At 37.5% G+C, this 25,356-nt stretch overlaps 1 long non-coding RNA gene across 1 annotated transcript in view; it reads right to left on the bottom strand.

Annotated features, from left to right (window-relative positions):
- The window catches only part of LOC144295493 (uncharacterized), a 44,218-nt gene extending 31,786 nt beyond the window's left edge, over positions 1-12,432 (bottom strand). Inside the window, exon 1 of the long non-coding RNA XR_013362631.1 lies at positions 12,292-12,432. This is a non-coding gene — a long non-coding RNA (uncharacterized LOC144295493). The remainder of the gene's footprint in view (positions 1-12,291) is intronic.
- Between the last annotated feature and the right edge of the window lie 12,924 nt (positions 12,433-25,356).

Genomic DNA, 25,356 nt, shown 5'->3' with positions numbered 1-25,356 from the left:
CCCTCCCTTCCAAACACCACAATTGCTACTGGTTTTTCTAATCATAATTTGTATCCCATCCTTAGTACGTCTCAGTTTCTGTAATGCATGCAATGATGGACAGGGGGGAAAGGGAAATAGGGATATGAAGCCCCATTATCTAGATTGAAAAGTGGTGTAGCTCACATCCAGACTACTATCTTCTGCCTTCGGATCAATGAATTTATTTGAGCTTGGGTCAGTCCCCACAATTAGTCCAATTGTCTTTGGCCAAAAGCTGAGTCAGCTGATACAAATACAGCCATTTAGGTGGACTTTTTTAGCAGGTACTGGCAGAGACAGTGCCAGAGAGGGAGGTTAGGGCTGAGAGAGCCCAAACACTGCTACTACTCAGATAAAGGAGTGGGAGATGATGCTTCCGGTACAGGATGGTGGAGTCTGTCTAGGTGTGCAGGGCACAGCAAATCTACTAGATATGGTTTAGGAAGGACATTTGCCCTCAGCATCTTATTCTAAGTCCTAGAAATATAAATATGTTTGAGATCCAAGACAGGAATTTCAAAGACTGGTGGGGATAATAGTTACATACATACTTAAATGCAGCACACCTGGGTGCATACAATATGCCATCAGGATGCAAGAGAAAAAATGAGTTCCATCGAGGTGATTAGCAGAGACTTTAGAGAGAAACTGAAAAAAACTTAGGAAGAAATTTAACTTGATTTATTAAACAATTATTTGACACTCTAGTAAGCTCTAATGAGTAAAATAATTTGATTCCTTTATAAAGGATTATTACATTAAATAGAGTGGCCATGGAAGGACTCTGAGAAGAAGATATTTATGCTGGTATCTAAATAATGAAAGAGATCAGCTATGGGAAGGGAGGGCAAAGAGACCTTTCCAGGTAGATAGGACAGCATATATAAAAGTCTTGCAGAAAGAGGGAACTTGGAATACAATTAAATAGGAGGCAGGCAGAAAGCAGTAAGAGAGGAGGCTGCAAAGTGTAGCCAGATCATGCAGGGTCTGCTACGCAGAATAAGTTCAGATTTCACCTTAAGTGCTATGGACAGCCATTAGGATGGTTTTAAGCAGACCTAAGACATGCTCTGACTCAATCATGGTTTAGTGCCAGGGAGCCACAGGTTGAAGTGTTCAAACATAGCACAAGAGCAAAAAGGCCTCCAAAGCTATATTGGAATGGGATACAAAAGCCAGACCTCCTCAGGTGAGCCTCTTCCAATTTCACCATAATAATGGAAGGGACTCAACAGTTTTTTCAAAAAAGACAACTACCTGATGGGATTTATATTTTAGATTGTTCTTTGCTCAGATGGACCAGAGAGGCAAGAGTAAACAGACCCCTGAAGACACCAGGTGTGAAAGTACCAACGGCAACAGCACGGGCTTTAGCATCATTTTGTCCTCAGCGACATGGGAGAGGTATACCTGGCAGTGTGGGTAACCCTTCTGAGATATTTCTCTCAATCTTAGATACCCAGATCATGAGCTCAATAGATAGGAAGGGACTGGAATGCTGGTAAATCCAAACATGGAAGATTATCTTCTTTTTCCTTCAATCCCTATCTATTGCTTTCTTGAAGTAACACAAAATCTTAATGGCCTAAATTAGTCATAGTGATATGAGTCCAGATAGTTAACTAGGATTCCAGGAGTGATGTAATTTCTTAAATTTAGTATATGTAGGCTTCCCTTAGGACATGTTTGTGTGTCCTACTAACCCTATGGAAGTTCTGGAGTTTTAGGAGTACTTTAGGACGGGAACATGAGAACTTTGGAGGTGTCTGTTCTAGTGCAAGAAATGTATTTAGCATCTTAAAATTTTTTTAAAAAGGTAGCAGGCAAACCAAGGATAAAAAGGAACAGAATAGGGGACACAGAGGCATAGGAGGTGTTGCATATAAATTTGGGAAAATAGTTTGTCTTGAAAGTTCAGAAAGTATTTGAGAGATTTTAATTTATTATTATAAATTAGATGATCCTACAGTTAAGCACAATAAGCAAGGCTGGAGTAAAGAGAGGATTTTCTCTACCAGTGTAGCCTAAAACACACTCACCAGTCAACTCATGTTATAATTTAAGAGCCTGTTTGTTCAAACTCATTTGACTACTACTACTAATAATACTACTGTTAATAATAGAGGATATAGTGGCATTACTTGTCATACCTTTTTAATATCTCATGTTTGTCCCGTGGCAGAGAACTCCCATGGTTCATGTGTTTCCCTTTTAAAGGAATATGACTGGCAATTCCACTTAGAACATGGCTTGGCTTTTTATAAAATAAATAGAAAAATACATAAAATGGAGCAGAATAATAATAGGAAAAAGGTAAGAATAATCATGTATATTTATATTAAATGATTACATGAGTGATTAAGTTTAAGGCACTTTGTAAAATGCTGTATAAGAATATTATGTATTTTTAAACATAATGAAGGAATAATTAAGATAGTGGTCATCATACCGGAACTGAAAAATTTCCAAATCAGCATTTGGCAGTCTACATTTTTCTAATTTGGTTGCCTCATCATCACCTTATCAATGCAGGGACTTCAGCTATCATTTATCTATATGGAACTTGGCTTTGAAATTTCTTAAGCATAACACAATGTTGTAATCAGACATATTCAAATTTGGTATTTCAAGAGTCATTGTCTTCTCATAGAATAAATGGAATCTGATACTGTCTTGAATATCTTGACAGATGGGCTCATCATTTCAGAGCAGATGGCAAGATGATTAGGCTAAACTCTGAAATCTTAAATACTAGACATACGAGCAGCTATACAAGAGCTAAAGACACTGAAAATACTTCTTTAGACAGCCTGCATTTTAGGGGGATATTTGTTTCAAACTCAAATATTATTTTGCTCTGAGGGAATTGAGATTTCCTCATAGCAAATACATTCTGCTGTTGAAAGAGCAGAGACTTGCTGCTGTCCGGTTGCCTTGGGTTTGAATCTAGGTTTGTTGTTTGCTAATAGTGATGAGATATTTCAGCTCAGTTTCCACATCTGTGAAGGCTAGGTCAATACTTCTGACCTCATGTTACTGGGAGCAGCCTCATGGAACCAGGAGCAGAATTTACTGCGATAGCCCATGTAAAACATCTCACATATATCCCCTCTCTACAAACACTTTCCATTAGTGACAAACAAAAAAGTTGTTCTACATTTATAACTGAACAAAAAATGGTACTCGTTTTCTCACAGACACAATTTGCTGGCATTTTAAAAGATATTTTAATGAAAAGGACTCTAAAAAACAGAAAAGGACAAAGGGATAAATAAACCAACATGTAGACACATGTGGAAGATACATAGTCACCTCATCTTTATTTAATACTAGTTAAGATTTTAAAGCACTTCTATAATAATTATTTCATTCGGTCCACATAGTCATTGAGTAAAGCAGCAATATCTCTACCTAAATAAGTTTTTAAAGCTAAAACTCAGAAATTAATTGAATTGCCCGACACAACTAATTGCAAAGTCAGACCTAAAACTGGTATTTATGGATTCTTGGCCCAGATCCAAAGCAAAGGGATTCCAAAGTCCTGTCCAGCCACAATTTCCACTTTCCCCTGGTATGGATGCAGTGAACGCTGTTGGTTATGTTTTGAGCATCCACATCATCTTCCACCCTCCAGTATACCCACAGTTTGCATTGGAAGAATCATTTCCCACACAATCTCAGCCACTTAATTTGAATACTATATTGATTCTCACCCTCAAATCTGGGAGTGGTTCATGCTTTGCTAATGCTAATTTGTGTATTTAATCCTCCTGGTGATAATGATAGATTTGGGGAATAGGTGCAGTAGTCAGGGTCAAAGAAAGGCAAAGTGGCTTTTGCTGGATAACCTGAGAAAAAACAGATTCTCCTCTCTTCTTTGAAAACTATTTCTCTGGAGACTGTGGTATACTAGTGTCAGGAATGGAACCAGAGCAGGAATTTTAGAATAGGGGAGCAGAGGAGTGACCAGGGCACAATAAAACCTATGGCAGAACTCAACCTTGTAGAGATTAGAAAATCAGATCCTTGTTGGCATCACTTGATCCCTAGATTAATCTTTGACTGAATTACTCTTAAACTTTCAGTTACATTAGCCAGTGAATTCCTTTTATCATTCAAGTCAATTTGAATTGGATTTTCCTTCCTTGCAACAGAAAGATATGTGTGAAGTGCTATGGGTAGAATTTTGGCAATAAGAAAGAGCTACTACTTGGGGTAAACATTTGAATTCCTTGGAAAATTTATCTCTGGAATGTCATTTAAGCCAGTTTTGAGAAAAGTTTACTTTTGCAAATTCTACAAACAACTTTCTAATGAATACACTTGACCATCATTTCAAAAGCCTATAAGGGATTTAGCAAATATTTCCAAGCCAAGTGCACAGAGGAAAAAATACAACCCTTGTGACTGATCTTAAGAAGTTTATAAACTGGTTATGTAAATAGGGTAGCAAATATGACCCAGTGAAAAGCACTAGGCTGCTTATGATCATGTTAAATGGTGTGGGAGGAATTTGAGTCTATGGAAATTCTGAATGCCAGTGTGGGACTGGTAGTTAGGAATGCCCTCATGGAATTGTTCAGCGCAGGTGAGGTGTGACCTTACAACTATTATAAGGAAAGAAATGTTGACAGAGATGTCAGGTAACTTTGAAAAAGAGAAGCAGCATTTAAGATACATAGGATGTTCCATATCCCTAATGTTTTATAATTGGCTGTTTCCTTCTCTATATTACATGGGTATTGAAAGTTGAGCTGGGACACAAGAGACATGATGTCTTGTTGTGGTTCTAATATTTACTGCGTTATTAGAAGAAACTGTATTTTGAGATAGAGATTCACAGGAAATAAATTGTTCCAGGAGGTATGTACCCTTCACCCAGGTTCCCCCAATGGTGCTTACTTCTGTGCTATATTTTCATATGTAGACTATGTAACTATTCAAACAAGAGGCAGACCCATTTGATCACCACTAAGCCTTTGCTCATGCTTCTCTTACCAACCCCAAACTCCAGCAACCACAATTTGTTCTCCAGTTCTAAAATGTGGTCATTTAAAGAATATCATATAAATGAAATCCATTTTTTCCAGTTCACTTCTGTTTTCTCTTTTCTGTCTTCCTTTGGGTTATTTGAACATCTTTTAGAACTCCATTTTGTTTTATCTATTATTTTTTGGAACTATAGCTCCTCACATAGACTTTTAGTGGTTCCTCTAGATTTTATACATACATTTCATCAGTTCGGAGGAGAGAAACCTTACCTTCCTTTATGCCCTTACAACCCTCCCCCATTTATAATTTAAACATCTTAAATTTTTCTCTACAAAAACCAACCTTTGTCATGATGAACACTGGGTGATGTATGGAATTGTTGAGTCACTATATTGTATACCTGAAACTAATATAATACTGTGTGGTAACTGCTGGAACTAAAATAAAATTAAATTCAAATTAAAAAAAAATTTAAAAATCAATCACATCAGTGTTATAATTTTTGCATTGACTATCAAACATAATTTAGAAAACACAAGAAAAGTCTATTGTCGTTACCCATAAAATTTTACTCCTTTGCATTGACTATCAAACATAATTTAGAAAACACAAGAAAAGTCTATTGTCGTTACCCATAAAACTTTACTCCTTACAATGCTTTTTTTAATTTCCTTCCTGGTATTTCTGGGGTCTTTTATCATCTCTTCTCTAGGTAGAGAACTTCCTTTTTAGCCATTCTTTTATGATAGGACTTATGGTTTTCCTTCATCTGAAACTAGTTTTCCTTCATCTGAAACTGTCTTATTTTTGTTGTTGTTGTTCATTTCTGAAGGATATTTTTGCTGGATATAAGATTCTAAATTGACAGGGATTTTTTCAGCCCTGGGGAAATGTGCCATTTCACTGATACTTTGTTCTGCACCCTCCATCCTGCTGTTGAATCTGTCTACTGAGTTTTTTATTTTAGTTGCTGTATTATTCAGTTCTGAAATTCCATTTGGAAAATAAAGTTCCATTTGGTCATTCTTTAGATCTTCCATTTCTTTCCTGAAACCTTTTATTTTGTTCATTGGTTTCAAATAAATACACAATTTCATTGAAGAATTTTTATAATAGCTGCTTTAAAATCCCAGTCAGATGATTCCAACATCTGTGTTATCTCAGCCTTAGTATCTATTAATATCTTTCTCACTCAAGTTGAGATTTTCCTGGTTCTTTGTATGATAAGTGAGTTTCTATCTAGAACCTAGACATTTTAGCTACTATTAGACTCTGGGTCTTATTTATTTATTTATTTATTTATTTATTTATTTATTTAAATTTTTTATTTAAATTCAATTTGCCAACATATAGTATAACACTCAGTGTTCATCCCATCAAGCCCTTAGTGCCTATCACCCAGTTACCCCATCCCCCCACACACCTCCCCTTCTACAACCCTTTGTTTCCCAGAGAAACCCACGTTTCTCTCATGGCTTGTCTTTCTAATTTTTCTCTGGGTCTTATTTAAATCATGTTTTAGGGTGCCCCCTTTGACACTGTGCTACCAAGAGAAGAGTCAACCATGTCATTACTGTCAGATTGAGTAGAAGTCCAGGTGCCCCACTTGGTTTCTGTTGACACTATCAAAAAGAACAGATAGCTTATTATTGCTGGGTTTGCATGGTAGGTTATGCTCTCCACTAGAATTCTGCTGATACCATTCTGGCTGGGAAGAGGAGTGGTGCCTTATTATTTTTCTCCACCTAGATTCCACTAAACCTGCAGAGTTATGGCCTCATTACTACTGGATGGTGATAAATTCTTGACTCTCCAACAGGCCTCCTATGATACAACCCCAACAGTAAGGGGAAGAGTGCTTCATTGCTGTCAAGTGGGTGTCAAAGTCCAGCTCCCCATGTAGTTTCCATTGACAGCAAGGTGGCCTGGGGAGGCTTACCATCACCTAGCAGGCTGGAAGTGCAAGGTTCCCAGTGGACCTCTGCACACCTTGTCATTGGGGCTGGGACCTATCATTACAGCATGTCTGTAATGGAAGTTTAGGTTTTTCACCTAGTCTGTGCTACCTGGAGTTTCATGTGGAGCTTCAGTTCTTTTCTGTGGTGCTCGGCCAGAGCAGGATGTTATCATCTAAAAGATTCTTGTCTTGCTAGGCTGACCCTATCCTAGTTCTATGGTGTGAAAGAGACAGTGAGTTTTTCTTGGGGTATTTTTTTAAATCTATACCCATTGGTGTTTCTGAGTTGCTGATTTCTCTAGCAGTCTGGGATATATGAGGCAAAAGAGAACTCAATAAATTTACCACCATGTTGTTCTTTGGATCCCCCAAAGTGTAGCCTGTTTGTCTTTTTCTGTCTTTCAAAGTTTTATTAATGTTTACATTATACATTATGTCCAAGGTTTTGGGATCCCTGGGTGGCTCAGCTGTTTAGACCTGTCTTTGGCCCAGGGCGTGATCCTGGAGTCCCGGGATCGAGTCCCACATCAGGCTCCTTGCATGGAGCTTGCTTCTCCCTCTGCCTGTGTCTCTGCCTCTCTCTCTCTCTCTCTGTGTCTTGAATGAAAGAAAGAAAGAAAGAAAGAATGAATGAATGAATGAATGAATGAATGAATAAAATCTTTAAAAAAAATGTCCACGGTTTTTAGCTGTACTTGGCAGTAGAAACAGGAAAAAGTAAGTCTACTCAATCTTTCTAGAGGTAGAATGTATTTTTTCCTACTTTTGTATTACTGGACACTCAATAACCTCTTTGAAATGATTTTATCATTTAAGTAAGCTTAGAAGTTAGCACCACTCTACTACTGATAATAAAACTAGACAGTAATCCAGAGTTATTGTAAAGATAAATAATAGGTAAGTACTCTCCAAATTGCAAAAAGATACATAGAAAAGTGGTTATATATGTGTCTTTCCATATATCTATGTGGATGTTTGTATATATGTGTACATATATATGTGTGTGTATACAAATATATGTGTATAATCACACAATTACATCTAAAAAAAAAGCCACTAGTGTTTCTCTAGGATATTTAAAAAACTGTAAGAAATAACTAAAATAACTAGTATCTATGGTTAGTTCTATAGTATAATATTTTTAGTGCCTGATTATGTGAAGTGAAAATCATTTCAAAACTAGAAAAATAATCCAGTTATTTAATGGCCATTTGAAAGGGACAGGCTCTTCTGAATTATCTGCTTGGATGTCAGTGATCCCACAAACAATATAATGGCTACATTTCCAAGTTTGTTTTCCTGAGAAATCATAACCTAAAGAGCAGCATTGAGCATAATTTATCTAATCAACTTTACCAAAATAAGTAGGACTCTTTGAAGTACAAGTGATAGGAAATTCTACTCCAAAATGGTTTAAACCAAAAGAGAAAATTTGTAGACCCCTATAACTGAACAATTCTTCAAAAGTCTCAAAATAAGGCTTTAGATATTTTGGCAGTGGCCAAAATATCTTAAAAAATCCAGATTTTTCCCATCTCCCTTTCATGTTCTCAGATTCATTCCAATACTACCCATCATTACTCATGACATCTCTAACCCATTCCAGCAGCCTTAGCCTTTCTTCTTTATTAGGATGAAATGCCTTACCACCTTTTTAAAGAAAAGTAATGAAGAAGTTTCCAGTAATTTTTTCACATGGCCTATAATTTATTGCCCCTCATTGGCCTGAATTGGTTCTCATGGAACTTCTTCTCTCTGACAGGCTCAAGATCTAATTAAATTCTATGTCAAAACCAATACCTCTTTTCATGGAGCTGGAACACAGTGATTGGCTTTTTTCATCTGTTTGTGTTTCACACAGAAATATTTTGAGATAGAAAAAGAAGCCAAATTTCCATTTTAGTATGATTTCATTTTATGGATGAGCTGGTAAAGCTGGGACTCAAACATGGATGTTCTGATTTTAGTTAAGATTCATTGAACTGTATCACCCTCTGCGCCTAATGATAAGCTCTCATGGTAGCAACTACCAGCTACGGTTTAATGTACACAATTTTGTAAAACTACATACTGTGCAGATGAGCCAACTCTTTGCTATTTTCATTATGTAATGCTGTCAAGAAGTTGATATGACCTAATAATTATGCAGTGGTTTGACAACATGAGACACAAGCAAACAAAATCATAGGAAAATGAACCTGATAATTGTGCAGAGTTAGAACCAGGTCCAGAAATAAGAGGAAGAGAGGGTAGTATTGCCCAGCCCTGGCTACTGAGAGTACAATGAAAAAATCTGTTGTGTTTGGGTTATTATTTTTCCAAAAATGACTCAGGTAGTCATGGGAACAGAGCAATTTTCTAAAAATCCAGAGTTTAAAGCAGTCTTAAAGAAAACCACCAGCTAATATTCTGGGAATTTTAATAAAGACCCAGAAATTTTTCATTTGGCAGACATTATTGAAATAAATCGAGCTCCAAATTCCACCTTCAATGCTTATACCCATATCCAATTCTTTTTTAATTCCCTGTAAACTAAGAATATAAATTTAGAGGATAACCTTTCCAATATCCCTACCATGACTGCTCCTTGCAACTTAAATTCCCTCGTGTCTTCCCCGCATCTTCACCCCTCCTAAATATCCAAAGAACAGAACCATGCATGTAAAAATGGTGAACTAAAAACTGAGTGATCTTTGAAAATAACGTATCCTCTGCCAGCTTCCTATCTAGCAAACCTTCTAGGACCCCTTATTGCCCACAGACCACATGGTTCAAACTCTGATCCTTCCGTACAACTCCTTTCATAAGTCCATCAGTATTCCTACCTGTTGTCCTCTCTCACCCATCTATGTTAATTACCCCTAACTCCTGCCTCTTAGATCATTCATTGTTCCCTTAGCATGCCCATGCCTTCATGGCTCTCTTTGATTATGCTATGTACTCTGACTTCATGTCCATGATTTTTTCCTCCTCCTTCATCCTTCATCATTATTTTCTACTTTCCATTATTGCACTTGTTGACTATCCTTTCTTCTCTTTCAAGGTAACTTCCTCTGAGAATTTCCCAACTCTTTCATGCTCCCTTTGAAGCTGGCACATTACTCTCTTTTTAGCACATTTTCTTTACTATGTGACCTAATTACTCAAATATTTTTAATCACAAACACAGAGCAGGCATGTGATAAAGAGAAGAGAACATCCCTGCCACTGGGTAGCATACTTTCCATTTGGGAAATAAAGATATAACCAGAAAAATTTATGTATTATATGGCTAAATGCTAACAAGCATTATGTATGTGTGCCATCATAAAACAAAAGGTAAGTAATATAACTCAGGAGGACTTCTAGAGATGACGACACCTTGGCAAAGCTTTGTAGAATGAGTCCTAATATATTATATATATTATATATTTGTAGAATGAATCCTAAATATTTGTCTACATATTGTATTCCCTACTTTCTTGATATCCCATTTTATTTTCATAATACTGAATGATTCCCAGCCAAGTCAAAAATAAAATATCAATAAATGTTTGTGTTGAACAAATGATTAAAGTAATGAATGAATAGATTTCTTATTAGGCACATTGCCTCATGGATGCTGGTAAGTCAAATGGATTATTGCTTATTTTCTCTGATCAGCTTACAACACTGTAAGTGAAGATATAATCAATCAAAAAAAGAAAAGAATTCATCCAAATTAAAGCTGTGTTGTATAATGTAGTATCAGCCTATCTCCTACACATTCACCCTGGAGGAATAATCTATGTGCCAACTTAAACTAGGATGAAGGCAATTTGACAATATCATACAGTTAGGAAATTTTAAGGCAGCATAATGCTATTTAAGAAAAAGACTTCAAGTCAAATTTGGTTCTGATACTTGTTTCCTGTGCGATTATATTTCACCTCTGAACCACAATCTCTTCAGCTGTAAAATAGGGATGATAATACCTTCCTCCAGGCTTACTTTGGGATCAAATGAAATAATGCTTCTGAAAGCACTTATCTCAATGCACATTGCAGATACTAAGTAAATTTCTATTAATGTTTTAATCAATATTCTTCATAATTTTAACCAATACTTGACTAATACTTGATATTGGAATAAGACATACAGAGGTTCGCATAATCACTCTCTGTTGATATTACAGACAAAGGCTTTAAAAGAGGACAGGGTGCTATAATTCCATTAACCAGGGCCACCAGAAACAATGGTCCAGGTTACACACAAGAGCACCAACCTGGGAAGGGCTGGAATGTAGCTGGCACTCTGCTCATCAAATTGCTGGCCTACTTCCATCCAGAGAGAAGAGTACTTTGTACCAAGGCTTCCAATGGGCTAGCTCAGTCCTGCCTTTTATTATCACCAATAGCACAAATGTGGACTGTGACAAAATAAGATTGCAAATCTCCTGCCTGAACTGAGGCAAATTCTATGAGGAAGTCACTTCTGTTTTTCAAACAGAAAGCAAATATAGTTTTTGGACAAAGACAATTCTCACACTATTTTGAAATCATTACATATTCTAATATCTTACTACATTCTATATTATTCATTTGAGGTGAGATTTCAGTTCTTAGAGTAAATTAAGTATAATAGATAACATTTATAAAGCTACAGGAGAATGAGGAAAACTGTTAATTATTTGGTCAATTCTAGGTGGTCTTCAGACCTATAAAGGGTAATTTGACCAACCACATCCCAGAAGAGGATAAAATGCCAGAATTTTCCTTAGTGGCTGAGGAAAGAGGCTGGAGATATTTATTCACACACGGTTTGGGGGCCCAATTGTACAATCATTTGCTTTTCACATCTTAGCCCTACTCATTTGTTCCTGTCAATCATCCAAGACCAGTTTCTATCAAAATCCACTGGGATGAAGGTGGGAGGAATCTTCAACTGGGCATTTAAAGATAAGAAGAAATAAGAAACGTCTCTCATGTTGTTTTAGACTTTCCCCTAAGTAAAATTGTATGTAATCATCAAAACAATCCTTCTGCATGTGTTTTATCTCCATTTATAAATAATAAGCTGAAGATAAAAAATGGCCCCATAACTGCCAAGAACCAAGCCACAGTCAGCACTGCATTTTCTGAAGTCAGGTTCTGTGTTCTTTCCACTTTAGCATAACTCCTGCTGATAGCTCTGACCTGGAGTATATCCTCAAGGTTTGCTTCAGCTATGCCAACATCATCAGAGGATTTAAAAAGTTCTAAGGCTATAAAAACCTTTCCTGAGCCCAGAACATGTTCAGATGAGAGGTGGTGTATGAGCCAACTGACCAGCATTGTTCATTAGCACAATCCCCCTTTCCTTACCTTATTACAGAGGCCGATGTGGAACAGCTGCCAAATCCTGCCAAACCCAGTGCAGCTCATTTTTCCTGTGCACAGACAAGCTTCCTCCCTGTAATTCCGTCCCTTTAATGCCTTGCAGCTGGAGAACAATGAGAAGTCCTCTCTCAGCAGAGAGGACAAAGTAAAGCAGCTGGATTGGCTAGGGGAGGAGAGGAACTTGGGGAAGCTGTCCAGAAAGCAACCATCTCCCTCCCCTGAAATTGTCACCCCTGGTCCTATTATTTTATTGGTCATATGGAACAGAACCATAATGTGATCCCATCTAGATAACTGTGAGGGCTCCATTTCCAGCCTTTTCAAGTCAATATTCAGTATTCATTACCCTTATCTGTCCCAACACCTTGCATGTGTCTGGCACTTGTGACTCCTCTGGAATGACTAATTTCACTTTTATCAATTCAATTTCAACATCTCTCATTTTAAAGTAAAAGAAAAATGTTTAAATGTGTCTGACCTCTTCCAAAAGCTTTATGAAATGCTAGTGGAAGAGGAACCACCTTACAGAGAAAGAGGGACATTCGTTTATTCATTCATTCATCACTAAATCATTGGTAGGTTAAGATTTGGAAGTGATTTAGAGCATAGGACTTGGCATCATACTGATGGGCTTCTAATACTGGCCCCTCCACCTAATAGTTGTTGGGCAAGTTGTTCGATATCACTCTGTGAAATAGAGATATTATGAATGCATCAATCATGCCTATTGCATTGTGGAAATCAATTGGGAAAATGTGTATGAAGCTAGCTTCCAGTAGGATACCTCTCAGAGAATAGGTAACAGGTAACTGTTCGTTGTTGTAGATGTTACTATGTGGTAGTCTGGCACAGAACTGGATTTTCAGGAGCCAGAGGTAAGATTTCATCTCTGACTTGAGGGCTGATGAATAATTATAAAATAAAATAGAAGTGAAGTTACAATATAGGAAGTATTGAGCAGCAGATACAGAACTGATCCAAAATAGGAAGCAGAAGGGTTTTCCTTCCCCTGAGTTCCTTCTGTATCTTGCTTCTAACCTATAGCAACCTATTCACTCCCTAACAGAATAGCTTTTTCATATACTCCAGGATACTGAGCCCCTTGAAGGCAGGAGATTTGTCTTTTCAAATTCTTTTTCTGAATACTCATTTTAATACATGGCTTAGGTAGAAGGCTCTCAGTAAATATTTGACAAAAGAATAAATGAGATGACACAAAACATGTTCTGGGTACAATAAAGACACTGCTCAGGTTTGAGTAGGTGTATGTAAAGAGAAAATAGTAAGGGTCCCATTGTGGGAAGCCTAGTGTACTAGAATAAGGAATTTGAGCTTCATCATATACCACCATTAAAAGTTTGAGAAGGCAGAAGAAACGACAAAAAAAAAAAAGCTTTTAAATTTTAGTTTGAACATGGTGCTCAAGATGGAATGAAAAAACATGAGGACAAGACAGTTAATACATTAAGGTGACAGCCCAGAAATTGGGTGCTGGGGGTCTTGTTACTTTACTAACAGGGATAAAAATGGAAGTGAGGGGATATTTTTGAAATGCTCCTGAGAGGGAGGTGTGACAGGACTCGGGAACCACCTGGATGTGGTGGAAAGGAAGTGCGGGGGTAGGGGGGGTCATCTTTGAGCCTGATCATTACAGTATTTGGGGCAAACACAATGAGTTTTGAACACCTCTTCCTTAGAAAGGAGATTTCCAAACTAAAGGCTGCCCTCAATTTCAGTATTTTTCACCTGTTCTTGCCTTCTTTTCAAATAAGAACTGGGTTTAGAAACTGGTGGAAGCCAGTGAAAAGGAGTTCATTCCTAACAAGTGGACAGCAAGGCTATGTTGTTGAGGAAAGGTTACCATCTCACCGTGACAGCAGCCATTCACCTCCTCATCTAACCATTCACATTTCCATCCATCTATCCTTCTAACACATTTCTTGAGTACCTACCTCAGTCAAGTACTGTTCTGCTTTCTAAATATTCCATGACAGGCAGTCTGCTGCTCCCTATGAGTCACACGACTGCAATAGCAACTCTACAAAGTACAGAATGATCTTAAATTTTTTTTATTACATTGATTGGTTCTGTTTCGTCATGGGGACAGCAGTAAATTGCTCTTTTAAATTTAGCTTTGAGACACTATAATTTCAGCTCTAAGTGCAGAAATTGAACTGCTTTTAAGGATACCAAAATGATGGCAGTATCCTGGTGCTAAAATACAATGACAAGCTAAAATACAATGAACCATTACATTGCACTATGGGAGCTACGAATCCATGCTGAGGAGGGCAGCATGCTTTGTGAGCACTATATGTCAACACACTCCCTGAGTGTCTCCCTTCTCTCTCTAAAGAGGGATGATAATGCATGCCTATGTCTAACTGACAGGGTTGGTGGAAGGATCACAGGATATAGGGTCTGTGAACGTGCCTTTTGAAATACACTATGTAAGGGAATATTATTTTTGTCATTATAGTTTCTTTTGGGGGTGGGTGGGTTTGAGAGGAGTACTTGTCAAAAATGATCCCTGAGTCTCTCTTATAAAAGGCAATAATGTTTATCCAGAAGATAGTTCCATTGACAGGTTAATTTTGTTGCTATCTAAGTGACCCCAAGCTAAATGTTTAACCTTGCAATTTTCTTATCCTTAAAAGAGAGATGATTGTAATACATGTCCTAAAATACTCTTATAGGTCTCATGGCTCCTCAAATCCATCAGCAGCCTGAAAACTACCATGTTTCAGCTGCAGCACAGAGCTTCACTTCTACTTTAAGCTCCTGGGGGCTCCACCCTTCACCTGGGTTTCTATACATTCTGTTCACGTCTCAGAGACATCTGCCACATATCTAAATGGTGCTGGTGGACTCAATGATGCTCTGTCTTCCCCCATACTCTAGGCCCCCTTACAAAGTTGTCTCATTTGAACTTGTAGCTCTAGCAACTGGCATGGTGCCTACACAAAGCAGGTGTTTAATTCATGTTTGCTACAATGAATGAATAAAGGATATATATGACAATGCTTTGCAGATTAGAGGCAAGTTAGCCGTTAGTAATAGTTCTGAATCTCATTTGTTAAATGTTTACAGTATGTTAGTAAATTCATGGCAAAACAAAAATGAATATAATAGTTCCAACTGGGAAGTACAGGATTATCATGGTCTCTATCACTCAGCGTTTCTCAACCTGAGAGATTTTTGCTTGTCAATTTTAGTTGTCAGAACTGGAGAGAAATGCTACTGGAATCTAGTGAGTAGGGGCAGGGATGCAGCTGCTAAATACACTATAAGCCCCACAACAACAAAAAAAATTATTTGGCTCAAAATGTCAATATTGCCAACATTGAGGAACATTCCCCTAATAAGTAGGCTTGCCTCGATTAGAGGATAGGCCGTCTGTTAGGTTGCGCTGGTGACTGGACACTTGATAAAACAGTTTGGCACTCACCATTCTTAGATTTCACAAAAGAGACGATATAACATTGTTCTACAGACAGCTACTTTCACAAAACAGGCTGAGGTTTGCTCAAGACAATACTGAGAACCACATATTTTTAGTGCTTTTGCATCCCATGGCAGACTGTGCTGGTCGGTCTTTGACTAGAGCTATAAACTGTCAAGAAATCTAGAGGAGAAGCTAGACTTAAGTCTCTCCAGGAGGAAATGTTCTTTCTAAAAAACATTAACTGTTATAATGCTATTTTCTCAAGGACTATGACACTATAACCATGGGAACAATCTTGGTTTCTAAGTGGGGGGTAAGGGAATACAGATAGTAGTATTAGATAATCGGAATAGTTGGTCCATTTTTAGTTTTTTTCAAAGTGACTTTTGTTTTCCTTTTAAGGCTAAAATCCTTTCTCTGACTTATCTAATGTCACTTCCCACCTCACTCCTCATTTCTGCATCACAGCCACAAAGATCCTATCTTGATTCCTTAAACATCTTGCATTCTGGCCCACCCCTTTTTCAGGTACATCCATGGGTCATCTAATTAATTTCTACTCATCTCTCAGAGCTCAGCTCAAATATGACCTCCTAAAGATTGCCTGTTGTGGCCTCAGGCTGGACCCTCATCTTGTGCCTCAGCCATTTTCCCTCATTCTTATCACAGCTCGGATTAAATCAGTTCTCTATGTCTACTCTGTAGCAGGAATCGTTTCTTTCTCTTCAAGTAAGCCTTATGTGTCACTGAGATGCAATTAAAATTAGTTTAATTAGAAATAACAACTTTGGAGGTACAGAGTATCCCCATTTCAAGTTTAAATGATGTTTGACAGGTAGTCCCTGGTTCAGACTTCAAACATCTTACAAAAAGTACACACAGAGATAATACAAGTAAAAAAACTGAGGTTGAGTTGAGAACTAAAACTATAACTTGGGGAGTTATACTAGGGGAGAAAGTCCTTTTTACAAACAGGGGAAAAAATTAACTGCTAAAAATGTTAAGGAATGTGTGGAAAGCTTTATGAAAACACTAAAAAAAAAGAAACTATTGAAAAATCGAAAACATTTTGTAAATGAAGAAACTAAATAGTTCAAGTGTCAGTTTTCCCAAAATCAATTTATAGATCAGTGTAATCCTATTCATAATCCCAGGAGTATTTTTATATATTAAAATGATTTATTTTTTTAAAGATTTTATTTATTTATTGAGACAGAGACAGAGAGAGAGAGAGAGAGAGAGAGGGAAGGAGGGAGGGGCAGAGAGAGGAGCAGGCTCCATGCAGGGAGCCGGACGTGGGACTCGATCCCAGGTCTCCAGGATCACACCCCGGGGTGCAGGCGGCGCCAAACCGCTGCGCCACCGGGCTGCCCTATTTTTTTTTTAAGATTTTATTTATTTATTCATGATAGAGAGACAGAGGCAGAGACACAGGCAGAGAGAGGAGCAGGCTCCATGCAGGGAGCCCAACGCGGGACTCAATCCCGGGTCTCCAGGATCACGCCCTGGGCCAAAGGCAGGCGCTAAACCGCTGAGCCACCCAGGGATCCCCCGGGGCTGCCCTATTAAAATGATTTAGATAATCACCTGGACTACTTACAGTCTAAAATAGCTAAAAGAGTTTTGAAAATGATGAAACCAGAACTGGCTTAGTAAATAATAAAACTGATTTTTTTATACTGATTTTTTTCAACATGGCACGAAGAAATAAAAGGACAGAACAATAGAATATAATAGTCTAAAAACAAACCCAAGTATATATTACAATGTAGTAAGTTATAAGAGAATCATACAAACCAATAAGAATAGGTGAATTAATTGAAAAAAGGGAACTCTAAACATTTTGGGGGGAAATCAAGTTGCCTTATCTCTTACCATATGCCAAAATAAATTCTAGTGAGTTAAACAAAAAATGAGTAAGTAAATAATAATGAAAATAAAACAAGATATAAATGAATTCTTTGTTTTTCTATGGATATAGACTTTCTGAACTATGGGAGAAATCACAAAGGAATAGATTAGGATATTTGATACATGATATTGATTACTTTAACTTATTAAGTGCTTGGCATGTTCCAGCCATCATTCTCTGTGCTTTATTAACATATTTGATGAAAATTCATCACCCACCATGAACTAGGTGCAATTAATATGCACATTTTATAGAGAAAGGTAAAGCAGAAGGCTGCTAAAGTAATTTGACCAAGATCACACAGCATGGAGATGGCAGAGCCAGGATTCGAATCCAGGAAGCAAATACCAGAGCCTCCATTCATCACTGTGTTCTTTGGGATGCTACAAAAATAAGATATAGATCTAAACTAAAAATCACAAAAAAACCATTAAGTAAAAAAAATAAATAAACTCCCATTAAGTAAAAGGCAAATAACTAGGAGAAATATTTTCAACAAATATGACCATAAATATATGTTCTTTACTTTAGTGCCTCCTCTGTCCCATCCTCATTTCAGTTGTCATTGTATAAAGGGTACATACTCATGTGTGAGTTAAGTACGCATGTAGCGGGGAGTATAAAGAGCTTTCATAAATAAATAAAGACAACACTCAACAGGAAAAAATGGACAATAACATGATCAGAAACTTTAGAAAGTCTTAAAAATGGATTTTAAACAAAATGTATTTAACCTAACTAGTAACCAACTAATAGCTAAATAAAACATTAACATGTTCTTTCCCATCAAATCAGAAAATATTTGCTGATAAATTCAAGTTTTCTAGAAGCAGTTGATAAATATCAAGTATATATTGAAAATGCCCAACTAAAAAAATTTAAGATATTTCCAAATTCTTTTAGCCACCCATTTACAAAAATTTCTGAGCTATAGAACATTAAAGTTATAGAAACAACATCAATGGAAGCAAATAGTTCCAAATACACTAAATGTACAGTGAGGAATGGATAGACCGGTCACGTGATACCTATAGCATCTGTTTCTGGACAACCTTATAGTCATGAAATATTTAATAATGTGGAAAAATGTCCCTGATAGAAAATAAATTAAAATATAATAATCATCCTAGAGAGGATTGATGTTTTAAGGAGGACTAAGAACAGCCAAAATAAATCTGAAATTGCTGCCACTCCCAGGCTGTCCCTAAAGCCCTTGAGGCAAGAGAGCTTGGATGGCTGACAGAGCAAGAGTCAGCCTCCCTTAATGACTTTCTATATCAGCTCAGCTAATTGACTAGAATCCCATGTTAAGCGTGGGAAACAGTGGGGAACTAGAAGAGGAATGGACAAGTTAAGTGCTCCATCCTACCTATGGCCAAGTCTCTCCATTCCCATTGAGAGCACAACTTAGATTGTGATGAAAAGACCTTAATACTTTTCCCCCTCCTCTTCCTCCACCACTACTTCCTCCACCTCCTTTTCTTTCTCCCTCTTAGAGTTCTTAGACAAAGAGATCCTAGTCTTGGATCTCTCCGCAAACAGTTTCCTGAGCATTGCCCTAAAATGGAAAGTAAAAGAATGCTCAAAATTTCTGACAGGGCCTTGTTGCTAGGCAACCATTTCCTTTGTCTCTAAGTATATGGAATATGACATTGTTTGGAATGTGTTTTCAGGCCAAACCTTAATACAAAGGAGCAAAGTCGGGGGTTTAGGGAGGAGGTAAGGAAGAGATGGTGTTACGGGAACCTTTAGATAGAACAATATAAACAAATAATATGAAGGGAAGAAAAACCAAAAGAACCTACTGTGGACATTCAACCCACCACCACCACATGCTGCCTAGAACTTCAAAATGGAACATTTTGTATATGGGCACATTTTTTTTTCCTGTAAGAATTAAACATGTAGTTATAAGCATATTCTTACCTTCATTATGATCTGTATATTCCCTCTCCATAGGAAAATTTAAATGCACTTTTGATAGCTTTTTATAGTGGCAAAGTAAGAAAGCAGATAAATGTGATTGGATTTGTTCACAAGTTACCACAAGCTTAACAATTCCTCAGGTTGTCTATATTTACAGGTTAAGTGGGTCTCCATTACCTACCTGCCCCTGTGTTCTTGTTGGCCTGAAGACAGCCTATGAATAAGAACAGACAACAATGGTGTCTGTCATCCAGAACAAGTTCACAACTCACTTTTGACTCCATTCTCGAAAGTATCATTTTTATTTGATGGAGGGCAAAGATTCTAATTGGGCAGCTTTTATGAAGAAATGGGTTGTAGCAGGATATGAATATGCAAACACACAGAGAGACTTTTTGTTCTGCTTGCTGGCTAGCCTGTCGGCTGTGGTAAAAACTATTGTGACCACAGGGTCACACGCAATTTAAAAATTGGGTGTAGTTAGGGAGAATGAGGTGAAAAACTCATTCACCTTGCTGTGATTCTAGGGTCTGGCCATCCGTAGCCTAGAAAAGAGAGCTGTTCTCCCGGGTCCAGTTTACTCACCAGCGACTGCAGAGGGTTTAGGGATCAAAAACCTAGTCAGCACTGAAGTTTTATTTCCTCAGTCATAGGACCATGTAGGCAGGAATGGCTGGTTGATGTCAGGATTTAGGCATTCTCTGGCCAAACGTATCAATCTTGTTATGATTCACAACATAGTCACCTGGAGGAGAAATGGACTTGATGGGAATTGAAATATTCAGCTTTTAGCCCTGACTTCACCATAAATAAGTGGTTGTAGTTTGGATGGTTCTTTATCCTCTTGGTGTCTTGTCTTCTATTAAATGAATCCTACCTATAGAAACCGGTAGAAAACATGTATTGAGAGTTTCAAAAATAATAAGATAAACAACCATGTACTTAAGAAACAGGCTAGGAAACAGAATATCCTGCGCATGTGAAAAATGTCCCTGTGCCCCTATATGCCCTATATGCCCCATGAGCATCCCCTACATTTCAAGATGTAATCATTATCCTGACTTTTGTTTTAGTAATCCTGCCACATTTTTGGTGACTTTTATTCTTGTGTGATTTCAAATGTAAAGAAAAATGGCAAGAACAGTACAAGGAAATCTTGGATATGCTTTACCCAGGTTTGCCATTTGTTTACATTTTGCTCATTTGTTTTATCATTTCATATATGTATGAACCATCTGACAAGAGGATGGAGACACTTTTCTCATTGACTCCTCAATATGCCTATTTCCTAAGAACAAGATCAGTGTGTATTCCCTCAGCACATTCTCTCACATCATCATATACAGTTATCTGAGATTAAGAAATTTAATATTGCCATAATCTGTTTTCTAATCGATTTTTAAATTTTATCAACTACAATCCTCCCAGTCCAGGATCCAACCCAAAATCATCTGTCACATCTCTTGGGTAGTCTCCTTTACTCTGGAATCATTTTTCAGTCCTTTTTTTCACTTTTCTTGACCTTGAGGATCTCAAGAGAGTAGAACAATTATTTAGTAGCATATTCTCAATTTAGTTTATCATGTGTTTTCTCATAGTTATATTTAAGTCAGGCATTTTTGTCAAGATAGCAGAAAAGTGACATTTTTGTCCTCCACAGGAGGCACATAATGACAGTTGGTCTTGATGTTGGTGATGTTAACATTATCACTTGATTTAGGCAATGCCTACCTGGTTTCTCCAACATAAAGGTACCATTTTCCTTGCTAATAGGTATTTTGTGGGGAAATAATTTAAGACTATGTGAATATCTTATTACTCATCAATAATGTGAGATAATGTAAATATCTTATTACCTATTACCCCTAACCTTCTACTTCTATATATCTCTGTATATATTGCAATTCTACTGGCAGAAAATTTTTCCTTTTCTCCAATTTATTTATTCATTTATTATATTGGTATAAACTCACAGGTTTTATTTTATTCAATGGTTAAAAACACATTATTATTATTTATTTATTTATTTATTTAGGTGCCAAAATTGTTCCAGATCTGACCAATGAAGCCACTATAACTTGTCTCTGGTGTCCTCTTATAATGTTCTCATTATTCTTTGAATAATTCCATATTTACTGACAAAATAAGATGTCTCAGGGTCAATTCATAATTTCCCTGCCTCAGTCCTGGATCTGTCCATTTCTCTAAAGAATTTTGGTTCCTTTTAATAGCAAATGATATTTAGAAAACGTGACCTGGGCTGATGATGTACTCATTGCTGCTGGTAGGTCATGGCTTGTAGGCCATCTCTATAGAATGTCTAAGGTATATATGCATATTTAAACACACACACACATACGTAAGAATACTCATAATACATAACAACAAGAATCCTGGTTTCCATTTTCTCAACACAATTACTCATTCTCTCAAGCTTGGAATACACAAAACGTCTTTTAGAATTGCTATCCTATACCATAGCACAAAGCAAACCTACTAACTACAATTCAATATGATTTACATTATTTACTTAGATAAAATGTGTATTCAGGGGATCCCTGGGTGGCTCAGCGGTTTAGCACCTGCCTTCGGTCCAGGGCATGATCCTGGAGTCCCAGGATCGAGTCCCACGTCAGGCTCCCGGCATGGAGCCTGCTTCTCCCTCCTCCTGTGTGTCTCTGCCTCTCTTTCTCTCTATGTCTATCATAAATAAATACATAAATAAGTCTTTAAAGAAAAGATAAAATGTATATTCAGTGAACAAAAATCTTAGATAAAAATTTCATGAGTTTTGACAAATGCATACATATAATTCACACTTCTGTTCATAATAGTACATAGAATATTTCCATAACTTGAAAAAATTTCATGTAATTTCCCAACTACCTCTTCAGACTGTGCTGAATGTTTTCAACTCTAGATTAATTTTATCTATTCCAGAACTTTAAATAATTGGAAGATAATTGTCTCTGCTATCTCCCAATCCTTTAATATGGTTTCTATTTAGGTCTACTTAATTTCTCTTAGCAATATTTAGTGCTTTTCAGTATTTAGACATCAAGCCTTTTGTTAAATTTATATCTAAGTACTTTGTGTTCCTCTTTTAAGCTACCATGAATATTTTTATTTCATTTTCTAAAAGTTTGCTGCTAGTACATAAAACTACAATTTTTGTACACTGACCTTCTATCCTCCAACCTTGCTGAATTTACTCATTAGTTTCATCACTTCCTTTGTAGTTTCCTTAGCTTTTTTTGTAGAGACAATCATGTTTCCTGCAATGAGATATTTGCATTTCTGTTTTCCAAACTTCGTGACTTTTATTAGCTTTTCATGCTGCATTGCATTGTTAGAACTCTCAGTAGGATGAAGAATTAAAGTGTGGGAACAAAAACTACCTTGAACTGAAACAAAAAATATGATAGTGGCCGTAGATTTTCCATAAGGTACTTCTCTTCTTGTCTTAGTGTACTGAGAGTTTTTATGATGAATCCGTGTAGGCAGTTGTGATTTTTTTTTTCTGCTGTTGCAATAGGAAAGGATTAAAAAGAAGAAGAAAAGAGAAAAAGGTAAATTCATTCCTGCCACTCAGCTTGCAACCTTCATTATATTTCCATCTCAGGATGTTTCCTCTCTTATCTAGACTCTGATTGCCTTAAGAGTCTCTGCTTAATTGTTCTTTGTTATGTATGTGTTTATTTTGTCTTCACTGTCAAAGTAGAAAGAAACTTGAGGGCAGAAATAGAAAATTTTATTTCCCTGAATCCCCTCCTGCCCTTGTATTTGGCTAACCTCAAAGGGATTGCTTGATCAGTTTCAATACTGATTTTTATAAGTAATAAAAGGCTAAAATTCTTTACTGTTTCAGAGTTCTGCATCCAAGATGTCATTGCAGTCTCAAAAACAGAGGTGTGTGACTTATTAGTGGACATAGAATTCAGGTCTTCTGATCCTTTGTCCACATCCCATTCTAGTACACTAAGCTGGCTGATCTCCTTGGTTCCTCCCAAGACCATCTCTGATGTCAGTACTTATGCCAGTAAGGATCATACTGTAGACTCAAAATTGGGTCAGGTCAGGGTATATAGCTACTAAGCCACAGCTGGCCTCTTATCCTCCACCACCATAGAATTAGCCCATCAACAAGCTTGTTTTAAAAATGCCCAGTAACCAAGCAGGATCCTTTCAGACATTCTGTAACTTGATACAAATCAGGTGTGAGTTACATATCTGTGATTATATGTTGTACCTGATTCCTGAACTCTGTTTGCATGTGGATCCCCTCTAGTGTGATAACCCTCTTTCTGGAGAAGGGTCCTCCAAAGGTTCACAGTAGGCTGCAGTTAGGGTCACCATATTTGTTTCAACTGTTGTAAATGTTGCATCTCTGTCGGTTACTTGATAGGGAGAAAGGTCTGTAACATATTCACATTAGGCAGATGTCAACTTCAATGAGCAATCCTCAAGACCCTGCCAAAGGGAAACAGAGATCAATGGAGGGCACTTGACTTCATTTACCATGGGACTGAAGCAGGGTCTCTGCTTAGTTTTTCAATTTTATTCCCTGCCACTCTCTCCTTTGCAGTGCATGGTCCAGCAAATCTAAAATACTTGTCATTCCCTACACACAGTACTTAGCTATTTTTGCCTTCTTAAGCTCATGCTGTTCTCTCTACGGAGAATGTCAATAACTCCTTTCCTTCTTTCCCAATCCTTTTCTCACATATACCTTTTTCACCTAACATCCAGTCATTTCATAGGTTTCATAGAGGTAGTATTCATTTCATAGAGGTAGTATTAAGTACTACCTCTGTGGCAGGTACCATGTGAGATGTTGGAGAAACAAAGGTGAATATCATAAAGTTCCTGCCCTTTCAGAGCTCCCAGTGTGGTGTGGGGCTGAAAGACAGGTAAAAGAACACTGACACTGAAGATTAATACTGTGATGGGGGGCCACACAGGGCCCTATGAAGCCACAAAGCAACAGCATAAATGTTTGGTGGCCCTGCAAGGCCAGCATAAATGCTTCCTGGTGGAGGTTACCTAAGGTGAAATGCAGAGGATCTAGATCTTAGGAATTAACCAGTCCAAAGGGAAGAACTGTGAGAGTCCAACGTTCCAGAGGTTGGACTCTCATCTTCACGACAGGGCCCACCTGTCATATCTTCCAGAGGACTTTGCTGACCTGCCCCAGGATGGCCATTGTCCCTTGAATTCCCATAACTTCTTGTGCTGATTCCAGTTATGATACTTGTCACTCTCTGCCATCATCATTCATGGGTCTTTCTCAGTAAACTGGAAGCTCCTTGAGAATAAGACCTGAGCTTTACTGAGCTCTACTTGCAGCATCTCATGCTGAAATGGTTCTTTAGGATGTTTATTAAATGTTGGAGGATGTAAATGAATGAATAAATGGACCAACCAACATCTATGGGGATCTTCTAGAGGAGATACGCCAAATGTGTAGCCAACTACACTGCTTTGGCTCTAATCCCCCTGTGTAAAATCGGTGACACAAGACCATACCAGTCTAGGCCCTCGTGGGCAGGATCCTGTGGTGGGAAAAGCAGAGCACAGGTTGTCCTCCCTTAGTATCATCATTTGTGACTTTTAGAACTACGTGGGCCACTGTTCTTTCCTCGTTGCAGGAAACATGCTATAAGATTTACACTCTCTGAACTTTATTCTCCTAAAACAGTTTCTGCATCTCCACTGTCACATAGTGGCATTCCGTTTTAAGATTTGTAATAAAGACCTACTGTGCATC

Source organism: Canis aureus, chromosome 23 (assembly GCF_053574225.1).
Source record: "Canis aureus isolate CA01 chromosome 23, VMU_Caureus_v.1.0, whole genome shotgun sequence".
Classification (NCBI taxonomy): Eukaryota; Metazoa; Chordata; class Mammalia; order Carnivora; family Canidae; genus Canis; species Canis aureus.
This window is presented reverse-complemented; position numbering and strand designations above follow the sequence as displayed.